The sequence below is a fragment of the Furipterus horrens genome, unplaced genomic scaffold (genome assembly GCF_987537825.1).
Source record: "Furipterus horrens unplaced genomic scaffold, mFurHor1.1.pri manual_scaffold_6, whole genome shotgun sequence".
NCBI lineage: Eukaryota > Metazoa > Chordata > Mammalia > Chiroptera > Furipteridae > Furipterus > Furipterus horrens.
This window is the reverse complement of record NW_028327176.1, coordinates 79,366,565-79,380,976: the sequence shown is the minus strand read 5'-3', so window position 1 is coordinate 79,380,976 and position 14,412 is coordinate 79,366,565. Positions and strand designations below refer to the sequence as shown.

At 33.3% G+C, this 14,412-nt stretch overlaps 1 pseudogene; it reads left to right on the top strand.

Moving 5' to 3' along the window:
* The first annotated feature begins 7,272 nt into the window (after positions 1–7,272).
* Positions 7,273–11,923, top strand: LOC150006596 (cytochrome b-c1 complex subunit Rieske, mitochondrial pseudogene; annotated as a pseudogene).
* The last annotated feature ends 2,489 nt before the right edge of the window (positions 11,924–14,412 follow it).

The window sequence follows — 14,412 nt, the reverse complement described above, 5'->3', positions numbered from 1 at the left end:
AATAAAGTGAATTTTTTCCTTCATCCCAAGTGAATATGATATTGTACAGATTCCTCCAAACTCCTTGAACAATAAATTATATGTGCAGAGACTTATACTAGTTGATTCTGATTCATTTATAGATGACAGAAAATTAACTCATGGCTGATTTAGCAAAACATGAAGTCCATCATAGTGGCAACTTTATAATAATGGACTTATTTTTATATGCACATTTGAAACAGGAATAAGATATTGCTACTTAGATTATCAAGTTACATAAAAACAGTAAGCAGAACTCCAGTAATATGCATATGGGTTTATTAATCTTTATCTACATTGCAATTTTACTGTGTAAATATGAAACTAAGGATTCTGGTGTCTTATCAAAGTATTATTTCTTTAAAAACATTAAAAGGTTGTTATAAAAATGCAGTTGTTTGGGTTGTTAATTTTTATTCAGCCTCATTCCACAATAAAAAACTTATTAAAGACATCCAATAACTGTTAATTTGAAATATCCCAGACAGAGATGCCTAAACTTCCACTGATATCTTTCCCCCAGCCTTCTAGTCTCTGCAAGTTGTTGGCAAGTGTAAATCTATTTCATTAGTCCTCCCTTTCAGTTTTTGAGCTAATGCAAATGATCTACCTGCAGATGCTTGAAAGGCAGGCAGGGCATGTGGATGTGTTTAGAGAAATATATTTTATAAGCTAGCTTCATGAGCTAAACCCCTCTAATATTTTTATGTCATATCAGAAAGACACAAATTTTAGCTATGCTTTTATGTAATAAAGAGCTTATGTCATGCTTTTCATGCATTCTCATTACCATGTCTGCACTGCTACACTTAAAGTTTTTAAACCTAACAACTTCTTCCTGGTCAATTTTCAGTAATTGTTTCTAAGAAAAAATAATCCATTTTCAAAATATCTGGTAACAATTGAGTCTATAATTTTTTTAACTTGATGTGTTGATTTGTATAAATGTTCAATCATATGATTTTATATTCCTAAACTATCATGACTTAAATAAAAATACAGCTATTCATCTGTTGAAATTATGACCGCATATTAAGAGATCTTGATTAGGTAAAACTACATATGTATTCTAGCATTAATATATTGTAAAAAGTGTTAAGATAATTTTTTAAAAAGCCACTAATAAGTACACTAAATATATAAAGGTACTCAATAATCTCTACTGAAGGGCTGCCATAATATATATTCCCAAACACCACACCAGAGTTACAAAATCAGAATTACCTATGGAAGACCTCAGAAACTGCGTTTTATTGTTTTTCTCCATGTAGTTATGATGTTCACTTATATTCAATAAAAACTGTTTGAATCTGTTAATGACTTTTGAATGAAAAATACAATTTATTCTGCGGTGCTATTAAAACAAAAATTTTAAAAGATAATTTTGTAAGAAGATTATGTTATGCTTTTCATAAATTTTTACTTTCAAATTATTGAGAACAAGAGAAAATGGAATACATTTTAAATATAATATTTGGTAAAAACACGTGGCTTATACATCAAAAATTGAGATTTTAATTCTAGATATTTAATGCCCAAGGAAAAACATTAAGGCGAAGCCCATATTATTTAGAACAGTTATTATAAATATTTAAATATTAAAAACAAACAGATAAAGGGAAGACATTAAGAAAAACTAAACTTAGAGAGCAAAAGAACATAATACCTTAAATAAAAATTTTATCTACTAGTGCTAAAAGCAAATTAACATACTATAAAGGAAATTATCAGTGAAAATGGACACAAACATAGGTACTAGAAAGAAAGCAGAGAAAAAAAAGAATTAAAACAATTGATAAATTGAGCCTCAATTATTGTGATATTATTAATATGTCTAATATAAAGGTGGAGGAAGAAAATTATTGGAAGAAATAATAGCAAAGGTAGCCCAAAATTAATAAATACTAAAATCAACAGACTCAAATTTAATAAACTCAAAACAGATGTATGAGTTTATGTGTATCCATCTGCACCCAAATGCCACATTCACACACATATCCATCAAGGCCTATAAATATCAAATTTCTGAAAACCAATGATGAAGAATAATTCATCAAAGTGGTCAGCAGTGAGAAATAGAGAGGTGGGGAAAGACACATTATATTCATTAAAAAAAAGAAAGACCAATTCGATTGTATGCAAGACAGAAATCTGTGCAATGACATTGTTAATATGCCTAAAGAATTTTAACCTATAATTTCATATCAATTGAATGTTTTTCAAAAAAGAAAATGAAAAATGACTAATAGGAAGCTTTAAGCTCTAATTTTTCCATGGAAATGTTGGACACTAGTGAAAATTTCTAGAACCAACTTCTACAGAGCTCTGAAAGATAGTTGAAGGTTTACAACAATCAAGAAAATAAAAAAGTCAACTTCAAAATGGTAGGAAGGCTTTATGGCATTTTTATGTGCCCTCATTCCCTTGCATGTTGGCAATATTGATGAGGAGAGTAAGGGTTCCTATAGTGGGATCTTATTTCCTTGTTCTGGAGGAAGCAGAATCTGATCTTATTTATAAGTAACTATGTATGCCTTTTTTGAACTGTCTTGGAACTACTAGAAAGACTAATACAAGGTTATCCTTTGTTTGCTAACTCAGAATTCAGGCTGGAGAGTCAGTGGGCATTGCTTGAGAACACTGAAAGTGAACTTGACCTAAAATAGACTGCCTCAGACCTGGGAACAAAAGCTGGGAAGAGTTTTTTTGGAAATATTCAAAACACTCATATATGAGAAGTTTTAAACGTTATGAACATGGCCAGGATAAGACTATGTTCAGAAAAAAACATGAAAAAGTATTCAGCTTTCACCTCAGGCTGATCATTAGGCTCAGTGGAAGCCTGGCTAAATGCCTGAGCACAGACAGGGTTAACCCCAAGACTACAAAAAGTGTGTATTTTTATTTTTGTGGGGTTTTTGTTGTTTGTTGTTGTTGTTGTTTTGTCCATTTTTAAGCACTTGACATTCAAAGAAAAATCTGTCTAGAAACACAATGAACAAGGATTTCAGTGATGATACATAGCAAGGAATACAATCTTTGTAACATAGTTTGGGAAAGTTACCAAACAGACTACTTCAGTCTCAACAGCAACAACAACAAAATATTCTTAGATATCAAACCCTGGAAAAGGCAGACTATCTGATGTCTAGAGTTACTGTAATGTAATATCTAAATATCTAATCTTCAAGACAATCACAGGGCATACAAAGAAACAGGAAAGTATAGTCCAACAAAAGAACAAAATAAGTGGAAAGAAAGTATCCTTAATGAATCCTAAACTTTGTATTTAGTTGAATCTGCAGATGTGAAACTTGAGGATACAAATGGGCAACTGTATATTTATTGAAATAAAATTAGCATTTAAGTAGACCCATGCCATTCAAACTTGTGTTGTGCAAGGGTCACCAGTACACACAAAGCAATGGTGGCCCAAATATATGAAGTAAACAATGAAAAATTTGCAAGGAGAAATAAAGAGTCCTGTAATAAGATTTGGAGACTTTAATACACGACTCTTAATAATGATAAAACATAAAGAAAGAAGTTCAATAATAACAGAGCATACTTGAAAAAACACTATCACTCAAATCTGAGAGACTTATAGAACACTTACAATAGAATACACATTTATCTCAAGTGTCCATGAAATGTTATCCAGATTAGACCATATTTTAGGTCATAATAAAGTTTAAAAGGTTGAAATGAGGTAAAGTATAAATAAATTAATAACAAAAGCAAAACAGAAAATTTCACAAATATATTGAAATCAACTGCACACTCAAAATAAAGAGGAAATCAGAAGAAAAAATAGAAAATGTTTTTGAGATTAATTAAAACAAAAACACTACTTACCAAAACTTACAAGATTTAGTGAAGGCACTCTTGAGAGATAAATTTACATGAGTCAACCCCTACATTAAAAAAAAAATCAATTATCAACTCAAAACAAAAGTCTAATTTTGTAACCTTAAGGAACTAGAAAAAGAGCAAACTAAAGCCACAGCTAACTCAAAGAAAAAAATAATAGAGCTCTGAGTTTAGGTAAATAAACTAGAAAATAAAAAAATAATAGAGAAAATCAATGAAACTAATAATTGAGTACTTTTAAAGGTCAACAAAATTGACTGATTTTAAGTTATACTAACAGAGAGTCAGAGAGAAGACATAATTAAAAATTAGAAATGAAAGTGAGGTTATTGCTACTATGTATAAAGAAATAAAAAGAACTATAAGATATTACTATGAATAATTATATAACAATTAATTAGATAACCCAGATGAAATTGACAAGTTACTACAAACAAAAAAATCACCAATTTGTCTCAAGAGAGAATAGAAAATCTGAATAGATCATAAAAGTAAAAAGATTGAATTAGTAATAAAAATTCTCCCAACAAAACACAGAACCAGAAGGTTTTACTAGTGAATTCCACCAAATACTTATACAAGAGATAACACACATCCTTCACTCACTCTTCCAGAAAATAAGAGGGAACATTTCCTAACATACGTTATAAGATCAACATTACCCTTATACCAAAGCTATGTAAAGATACCATTTGAAAAAAAAAAATAAAAAAGGAAAACCTATGGGCCTATGTCCTTATGAATATAGAGGTGAAAATCCTCAACAGAATAAAAAATCAAATTCAACAGCATATTAAAGAATTTTACACCATGACAAAATGAAAGTTATCCAAATAATGCAAGAGGGGTTTAACATTCTTAAAAAATCATTAGTACATTATATAAATAAGAGAAAAAATAACATGTGATCTTCCATATTTTCTCAATTAATATAGAAAACTTATGTGACAAAATTTAACAGCCTTTCATAATACAACTTCTTTTTTTAATATGTTTTATTGATTATAATGTTACAGTTGTCCCAATTTCCTTTCTCTCTGCTCCCCTCCACACAGTGGCCCCCCTCCCTCCAGTTGTCCCCCCCTTTTAGTCCATGTCCATTGGTTGTGCATATAGTTCTTCTCAGTCTCTTCCTTTCTACTCCATTCCCTCCTACTATGCTTCTTAATTCCTGTACCATCTCCCTCCCTTACCCCGTTACCCCTCCCTGCTGTCCTCCCCCCAATAACTTCTGAAAACCAGAAATAAAAGAACATTTACTTAAGATGGAAATTGTAATTTATGAAAAATCTAGAGATAACATCATACTCAATATTGCTTAATATGAACTTAAAGCTTTCCTCTAAGGATCAGGAGAGATACAAGGGTGCCTTCTTTCATCAATGCTATTCAACATTGTACTGGGAGAAAGAAAGAAAAGTCATCCAAATTGAAGGAAAAACTAAAATTATATCTATTCACAAATGTAAAAAATACCAAAGAATCAATAAGAAGGTTACTTCATCTAATAAACAGAGTTTCAGCAGAGTTTCAAAATACAATACCAGTTTTATGGTACAAAATATGTTGTGTTTCCATACATCAGCAAAAAATAATCTGAAACAGCAATTAGGAAATAATTCCATTTAAAATAACATTAAAAAATAATATAACTAGAGATAATATAACCAAGTATATGAGAGATATGTACTTTGAAAACTATAAAATATTGATGAAATTAATTGACTGAAATAAATGGAAAGACATTTTGTCTGTTTTCATAGATGAGAATGCAATATTTTTAATATAACAATGCTACTCAAAACAATCTACAATTAGATGTAATCTTATCAACATTCAAATGGACTTTTATGTAGAAATGGAAAAACCTAATCTCAACTTCATGTATAATTCCAAGTGACCCTGGATAGCCAGAACCATCTTGAAGATGAAGAATATTGGAGATTTTACACTTACTATCTTCAAAACTTTCTACAAAGCAACAGTAATCAAAATATAAGGATAGATATTTATGCCAATGGAACAGAATTGAAAGCCCAGAAAAAAACCCATGCATCAATGTCTAATCAATATTTGACAAGGTTGCTAAGCCCATTCTATGACAAAAGAATAATCTCTTCAACAGAAAAATGTTGAGACAACTACATAGGTATAAATAGAAGCATAATATAGACACTTTCCTCTACCAAATGCAAAATTTAACTCAAAATGGATCAATGACCTAAGTACAAAGATAAAGCCATCAAACCCTTAGAATAAACTATATTGATAGAAGTGATGACCTTGAATTTGGCAAATAATTCTTAGATATGACACATGAATAAAACATGAGTAAAAATTAGATAAATTACAATTTATAAAATTAAAAACTGGTCATCAAATGACATTGCCAAAAGGTAAAGTGAAAAAGTAATTTAGAAAACTGTATAATATGTTTAAAAATTATCTCATAAGGTTATAATATCTAGATAAGTAGTTCAACCACAGTAAATAAATTCAATATTTTAAAATGTGAAAATGACTAAAATAAACATTTCTACACAGAAACTATACAAATGGCTTATGAGCACATGAAAAGGTACTCAACATCATTATTCATTAGTTGTATTATTTTCCTAGCTCTGCTGTAACAGAACACCAAAAACTGGGTGACTTAAATAATAGAAATTTATTGTCTTAGAGTTATAGAGACAAGAAGTCCAAGTTCTCAGTGGAATTAATTCCTTCTGATATCTGTGTGGAAGAAACTGTTACATGCTTGTCTCCTAAAGTCTATAAAGACTCAGGTGTTCTTTAGGTTGCAAAACATTTTTTTCCTTGTGTCTTTACATCTTTCCTCTGTACATGTTAGTTTCTTCATCTAATTTTTACTTTTTCATAATTCACCAGTCATATTGGATTAAGTCTCACCTTAATGACTTCATTTTAACTTAATAATTCACAATAATTCAAATAAAATAATATTTATAGACCAGTGAAGATTACATATACAGGTGTTGCGGATTAGGACATCAACATCTTCTGGAAAGACAGTTAACTAAAAGAAGTGATGTGCAAATTAAAACCACGGTGGGAAACCACTTATATCCACTAAGATACCTAAGATAGCCAATGAGGTTAAAATGCTGCCTAGTGGCTGCAGGGAGAGATACTCAGGCAGAAGCCAGACACCAAGGGAACAGAGGGGCCCTTACAAGGCCTCTGGGCTCCAAAGGCTCCTATTTGTGCTTGAGGGCAAGCCTTCCAAAGAGACATTTGCCCACCCCAGCCTGGGGGCTGGCCAGCCAGAGGAGGTGAGTCAGGTTTTTGCCCATTTTTTTGATTTTCACCTCCTTCTCCAGGATGTGTTTCTCCAGGAAGTCACAGAGATGAGGGTATGTGATGGTAGAAACCAGGACATGCATATCAAATGGCGTGGTTCAGGTTCATCTTCAGGACCACAGCAGCTTCCGTGGCATCCTGAGTGTCACCCCGCTCATCTTGGGAAGGTTTCAGCAAATCCTGGAAGAGAATGTGGCCCCTGGCTGGTTTTGCATCTTCTTGAGATGCCAGGCACCCTTGCTGCTTCTCCTGGCCAGCTTGCAGAAGTGGCCCATTCTCTCTAGAGTCATATCATCACAGTCGAAACAGAAGCCTAAAGAGAAGTAAGCATAGGAGGCCAACAGAGGCAGGGTGACCAGCCGGCTGATGGTAGCTTCCACCTCAGTGGAATAATTCTCATGAATTTGGGAAGTCATGGTTGATCAGCAAGTTAAGGTAAAAAAATGGTGTTGCATGGCCAGAGACTGGAAGAAGGAGTATCCCTGAGTCTGTTCTATCCAAACACTATTGAAGCAAAAGATAGATCTGGTGGACCGCCAGGGCACTGGAAAAAAAATGAGTTACTTTAAGGTGGGGAAATCTGATAAATAGGACCTCAGCTGCGTGATCAAGTTAACATCAAAGTCATGTTGATAATATGTACCCTGGATAAAACTACACTTTACTTCAATGGTTATTCTTCTAAAAGTCCATCGCTACAGTGTACTTCTGAGAACGCATTAACCAAATTTTAGTTGAGGCATATTCTACAAAATAAGCTACCAGTACTCCTCAAAAATCTCAAGTCTTTCAAAAATTAGGACTCATTGAGAAAATGCCATGGACAAGAGGAGCCTAAAGACACAAGTTAACTAAATATTGTATAATGTAACTTGGATGAAATCTTTAAAAAGAAAAATGATATTAGGTGAAAGCTAAGAAAATCTAAATAAAATATTAACTTTAGTTAATTCTTAGGCATAAGACCTGGATTCTTGTAATTCAGGCCCTTAGTAAATCTGTTGCCCCCAGTATGTGCTGACGCCAATATATCTGCTGACTCCAAGAAACCTACTGTCCCCAGTAAATGCTGATGACAGTAACTGCCTATGCACTGCAGGTTTCTTGTTTAACAAAGATGTCTTTTTCTCTGACAAGAATTTAGCAACTTCTCTGTTCTTAGAGCCAACTCCCCCACCAGACCATCTGCAGAAAGTCCATCCAGCTACCTTACCCCTTAAAAACCCTCATTTTGCTGCTACTTGGGGCTGACACCACTTTAGTATTAGCCCACCTGTTTGCAGCTGGCAAATAAATCTTACAAACCATTACCTGTTCTTCTGTATTTCTCTTCTCACTCAGCTTAACCTAATATTAATGATGTATATTGGTTTAATTGTAAAAAAAAATCATACTTTTGGATGATTTTAATAGAGGAGGGTGTGTAGTATATGAGAACTCTCTATACTATCTTCTCAATTTTTTTGTAAACTTAATATTATACTAAAATAAGTTTATTAATCATATATATTGTTCATATAAAACAAAAAAACGAGTGATGTTAAAATTATATTTTACACTTCTGCCTCATTATTTATCATATTGAATTTGTTAACAGGTTGAAAGAATAAATTTCGAATGTTTATTTCTCATATTATTTTGGTTAAGACATTTAGGTTACATTTAAATTACCAGTATAATTGTATAAATTGTTAGTATATGTGTGTGTTCCTAATAATATCAAAGAGAATTAGCACAATTGTTTGAACTTCTCTGACACATTTTCAAAGTCATGCAAAGGATATTTGTGCAAGCCAATAAATATTAATCTAAGCTTTAAACTAAGAAAATACACTAAAATAGATTCTACACACTATATATAAGGATCTAGTACCCATTATTGTAATCAACTCCTCTGATTTCATTATTACATTGTGAGAAGACATGAAATAATTTTAAAATCATTTGTATTTGCTCTCCATGTCTTTCCTTGTTGAGTGGCTGTTAATAATTCCTACCTTTTGAGTGAAATGAAATGTTATACTCCCTTACAACTTAAGTTTTTAAATTTATTTTTCTGTACTCTTCTAAGATAACTTTAATCCAAAACGTTAAATTATACTTTAACTTATGGAGGCATTTGTAAGATAACAAATTTGCACCCAACTTCATTCTTGTACTGCATTACTGCATGTCATGGTATGTGTCATAATTTCTGTAAATTAAGATATACTGTAAAACTTAGATATCTCTTTATTGATGAATCGCATGATCATTTAACTACAATTAGAAACAGAATAAATTGTAGCTGCTTTAAATTCTGTTAGCTTATGAAGATGTACTTTAATCTCAAAATATATTTGTAGAAAAGGAAAAATAGCATAAGTAATTTAATTGAGCTGAAATTTTATATCTTACTAATGGGTATAATCACTGTTCTATTGAAAGCATAAAGTCATTTTTTTGTGCACAGTGAGAAACCACTGGGAAATGTATTTTATCCATTATATGCCATGCTAATATGAATTTGTCCATTCCATTCACCTCCTATGAGCTCTTTTTGAAAACTATTTGTCTTCTGATAAGTTTCAAATGCAAATTGTTATACTCTAAACATTACTTTGCCTGACATAAAATTTTACTCTCTTTAATATACTATACATAATTCTACCTGACTGAACTTCTGAAAATATATATAATAAACTATTTTCCCATGTTTTTTCTAAGTGAATTAAGCCTGACTTTCTTAGTTTACAACAAATGAAAGGACACAATCTGTTCTCAACTTATTTTTTTCAAAGTATTATAAACTGTTGTGTAGTAATTAAGAGCAAGACTCTGCTACACCCTGTCTTATTCCAAATCAAGGTACTGGCATTTATTTTTTATGTGACTTTAGGCAAGTTATTTCATCCTGTTACAACTTAGTATCAATATATACAAAACAGATAATTATACAGGTTCTTAATTCCTTATTTGAAACTCTGGGTCCAGATGTATTTTGAAATTAATAATTTAAAAAAATGTATTTCAAATGTATAATGGTGCATAAAGCCAATGTTAGGTATGATTCTCAGAGGGATCTGGGTCTGAACTTCCAATCAAAAACACTAATAATTCTTCAGTAAAACAAACATATTTCTGCTAAGTTACAGTAAGACTACAGGTAGCAATATGCCAATTCAGAGTTGTTTGTTCATTTCCAACATGACACTATTTTGGCCATTTGGGATTGAAACAAGGAATTGTGGAACACTTATAAATGTACTATAGTATTTGGAGAGTTAAACTGGCTATAGTATGTTAACCTCTTAGAACACTACAGGGCACTTAATGATAGCAACATATTTTGCTTCTATAATTTGTATTTCTTCTCTTTTCCTAACAAGAATCCACCACAACTGCAGAATTATCTACTGCTGTCCTCTGCTGATGTCATCCATATATCTGTAGTCTGCCCTATGTCTTTGCATCATTGCACATTTTCTCTAATATACACATTTCACAAGTTTTCTAGGCTAAGATTAATTCTATAGTAATTTTAAATAATTTTTAAACTCCCAAATCAGATTATATTTTCTTCTAAATTAAAAAAAATGGTTTGGAATAAAAGTTCCACTTAGTTAAATGTATATATCAAAATATGACTTTCTGGTCTTAGCTATATTGTATCAATACTGTATATTGGAATTTAATACATTTTAAAATAAACATTTGTGTGCTGGTGTGTGTTTTGTTTATATTGACATATAATTCCAATAATATAAAATATACCATTTTAAAGTGTAAATTTTACCTATGCCTCCTGCACTTCCTTATACATATGCGGTGTAAGGTGGTTCCCATGACCTGCTTGGCATTTGGTGAAAATATCGCCATGTTTTCAGTCACAGTGTTGTGGGTACCAGCCCCCGCAGGCCCCTTGTTCCTGTCCTGTCGGAGACCTGCCACAGGGTGGAGGATGTGCAGCAGCCCCTGGTGCTGGCTGGGGTGCTTGCCACCTCAGAGCGGCCAGTGCTGAATCAGAATCGGCCCCTCCTCTGTTGGAGTGCTGAGTGGTCTCTGGTTGCTAGTGGGCCTCAATGTCCCTGCTTCTGTTTGTTATTCTTGTACAGACATTAAAGTGCCTAATTTCTCTGAATATCGTGGTGCTGAAGTGTCAGTACTTGCAAATAGAAGACAGGGGCTAGAAAGGGTTTCTCCTATTTGGTAATTGAAACAATTACAGCTACTGTTGCATACACTGCCCAGAATGTCCTCTCCCACTTTGTTTCCAGTGTGGTGCTTCTCCTGATGTGTTAGCCATGTCAAAAATCAAAATCAAGTTATCTGATATCCCAGAAGGCAAGAACGTGGCTTTCCCATGGAGAGGCAAACCTGTTTGTGCATCACAGGTCCAAGAAGGATGTTGCAGTGAGCATGTCCCAGCTGAGGGACCCACGTCATGATTTAGAATGAGTAAAGAAACCCAGTGGGTTATCCCTGACAGGTGTTTGCACTCGTCTTGGTTATATACCCATTGCAAATGCAGGAGATTTTGGGTGGTTAATGCTGTCTTTGCTAAGGGTCTTATCGTGATGCATCTGGCACAATCCAAAAGGGGCCTGCTGTTCTCAACGTTGAAGTTCTTCTCTGCAAGTTCATCAGTGATGACATAGTGGTTGTTGTCTGGAGAACTGAAACAAGTCATAGGTTCTTTCAGTCTTCATGTCACCTCAGAGGAGTTACTTGAGAGCAAGTCTTCTGAACTTCAAGTCAAGTGATTTGGAATATTTAAGAATTGTTAATACTAATGAATTTACTAATGTTAATGTAAATAATTTGAATTTAATATTGAATACAAGCATTAACATAATAAGAAAGTCACTGTTAAACACTGTTGGGCTCAAAGAAAAGATAGTGTATATGATCCATTGGTTGTTCATAAAGTCATGCAAACATTCTTATTCATCAATACCTATAAATTTTTTTAAGTCAAAAAGAAGCCTTATGTTTCTATAACCATTAGCAGTTACAGTCCCAATCTGAAATTCTTTCAGCTGCTGGGAACCACTAAGCTATTTTGTCTCTATAGTTTAGCCAATTTTGACATTTCATACAATCAAATCATACAATATTTGTTTCTGGCTTCTTTTACTTAGCATAATGTTTTCAAGCATCCTCCATGATGTACTATATGAGGTCTGTCCAGAAAGTATACAACGATGTACTATAAAAAATAGAGACATTTATTTAAGAAGATGCAAGATACAAGAAACATTGTATACAGGACAATGACCCCTCACTCCTCTTAAAAGTAGGCACCTTGGTACTTCATACAGTTCTCCCAATTGCCATCAGCTCTTGGATTGTATTTTCCTAAGTCTTATCAACAGTCTGAAATCTCTTCCCTTTCAAAGGTCATTATAGATTTGGGATAAGCCAGAAATCACAGGGTGCCAAATCTGGCCTGTAGGGGAACTGAGTCACCTGTGTAATTTGATATTTCACCAAAAACTCTGCACAAGACATGATGCTTGAGCAGGAACATTCTGTGATGAAGCTGTCAATCACCAGTTGCCCATAGTTGTGGCCTTCTGAATCATCTGAATAGTTTCTGTGGAGGGATGTCCAAGCATAGCACAAAATTTGATACAGATTTGTTGCTATACTCGCTCAGTCATTTTTAATACAATGGCCACACAGTACACATGCTCACCCAGCATCTACCTCCCCCACTGACTAGTACAGTGATATGTTCATTGTTCATGCACGTGCATTCCAATTCTGTCATCTGCCAGATTACATCAATGTTGCGCAAACTGTTCTCATTATTTCCAGACAGACTGTATGTATGTTATCTCCACCCATCCATCATCTATGGACACTTAGTTTGCTGCAAGGTCTTGGCTATTATAAATAATGCTGCAGTAAACATGTGAATGCCACTTTACACCAGTCAGAATGGCCATTATCAACAAATCAACAAACACCAAGTGCTGGCGAGGTATGGAGCAATGGAAATCCTAGTGCACTGTTCATGTGAATGCAGACTTGTGCAGCCACTATGGAAGACAGTATGGAATTACCTCATAAAACTAAAAACGGAACTGCCTTTTGAACCAGCGAGTCCACTGCTAAGACTATACCCAAAGAACCCTGAAACCCAAATTCAAAAGAACCTATGCACCTCTATGTTCATAGCAGCGCTGTTTGCAATAACCAAGTTCTGGATACAGCCTAAGTGCCCATCTGTAGATGAGTGGATTAAAAAAGCATCGTACATTTACACAATGGAATACTATGCAGCAGAAAGAAAGAGGGAGCTCCACCATTTGCGACAGTGTGGATGGAACTTGAGAGAATTATGCTTAGCAGAATAAGCCAGACAATTAAAGAAAAATACCATATGATATCACCTAATACGGGAGAGTAATGAACAACAAAAACAAATGTACAAAATTGATCAAGGAACAGAGAAATAGTTATCGGGGGTGGGGGGAGAGAAGGGGTAAATAGGGAAAGGGTCTAGTAAAGGAACTAGTATAAATAACCCATGAACATGGACAATGGTGTAGGGAATGACTGTGGGAGATATGGGGTGGGGGAGAAATGGAGGAAAACATGGGAGAATTATAATAGAAAAACAATAAAATTAAATTAAAAATAAAAGATGCTTAGAAGCATTTTGTCTAGGCCATGATTTACAAAGCAGACCATTAAGATTCAGAGAGGTCTTTTTGTCTGTAGAGAGGGTTCAAGTGGCACACTGTTAATAATCTTGCAATTGCTACATGGAAAGCACATATGTTTCTGAAGTCTTGTAAAGGGCTGTAAAGCCATGATACTGATAATTTTACCATCTGACATACTTTAATAGTATACCCTGTATTGGATATTTTCTGTGAGCTAGAGTTTTACCAATAGAAAAATAAATAAGGATGGAAAAAGGTATATTTTCAAACCTAACAAATCTTCTCCTTTGTATTTTCGTCAAATTCATCTTGGAAACTAAAAATTTATTATTGTTCACTTCTTTTTATCCATTTTTATCATATGCAGATAAAAGAAGCAATTTGGCACTTTCCTTTACCTGAAAATCTCATTAGCCAAATACTTAAATTCCATATACATTTTTTCTATTTATTTCATTCCTACAAACAATGTTGTCACTAAACTTTCCTCTACTGTAAAAAGGAGTTATGTTTTTCCAGATTTCAATGCTAATTTCTTTACTATCTT